This window comes from Lutra lutra, chromosome 6, assembly GCF_902655055.1.
Source record: "Lutra lutra chromosome 6, mLutLut1.2, whole genome shotgun sequence".
Classification (NCBI taxonomy): domain Eukaryota; kingdom Metazoa; phylum Chordata; class Mammalia; order Carnivora; family Mustelidae; genus Lutra; species Lutra lutra.
Genome location: NC_062283.1, coordinates 17,080,090 through 17,081,244, shown reverse-complemented (window position 1 = coordinate 17,081,244; position 1,155 = coordinate 17,080,090).

Here is a 1,155-nt window from a genome sequence, read left to right as displayed (position 1 = left end):
CAGCACCCTGGGCCCAAGGCAGACGCTTAACGACTGAGCCACCCAGGTGCCCCCCAAACACTACCAATATTTCCCCTTAAAGTACAGTATTATGCTGTCAAAATTGGTTCTAGGTTTAGTCCAACATGTCAAAATGTAGTTTTCTGTAGAAAATTTCAGAAAAAAAAATAGTGGTTTGAGATTTAAAAAAAAATCTTTTAGTTACCCTGACGTAGATTTTAGTCACATTTATATTCCTTAATGTTCAATTTTTATATCCACTCCATTAGAAACTCAAGGAACAGATCCTACTGTTCTATTTACTGCCACAATAAGCAACATGGAACATCAAAAATAATATGTATTCATAAACAAGAGCAAAGATGGTATGGCACTATAAAATTAAGAAGGACATTACAACTGGACTCTGGGAAGAGCTTGACTGATTTCTTCCAAGCAACGCATTTTCATCAAAACTCATACATATTCAGTGAAGCAAATAGCGGGCTATGAATTCAATGAGCTGTCAACTGAAACTAAAACATCCATTTCCCAGCATTTGTTTGTGGGGATTATGTAAAATACTTAATGCAATGTGTTTTCACTGCAATCCTATTTTTTTTGTTTCCCAACCCGTGAATTTTCATTTAAATCAATATGTTTACCTGAGACCCACGTGCACGCGTTTATTGGCACCAAAATGCACTGACAGATACGGGCAACATGTCCTCAGCCAAACCAATGGATTTTGATGCAACTCAGCCAATTTTCCACGTCATGCACCCTGTGTCTCTAGGGAGAGAGAGCCCCCTGTATTGGTGGATGCTTCTGATTCTGAGGGAGGGCCAGAGAAACTGATGTCCTGGACTCGAGGGACATCCCACAAGAGCAACGGCCCTCTTAAAACCCTGTTACCCCAAGAGTGTTCCGCAGAGCAGCAGCACTGGCTCCCCAGGACTGAGCTCCAGCTGGACCCTCCCCAGACCTACTGATTTGGAATCTGCATCATAACAAGTTCTCCAGGGAATTTGTTTGAGGGGTAAAATTGGAAAGGCTCTGTTTTAAAATAAACTTTTGGGGGGCACTGATTTGGAATCTGCATCATAAGTTCTCCAGGGAACTTGTTTGAGGGGTAAAATTGGAAAGGCTCTGTTTTAAAATAAACTTTTGGGGGGC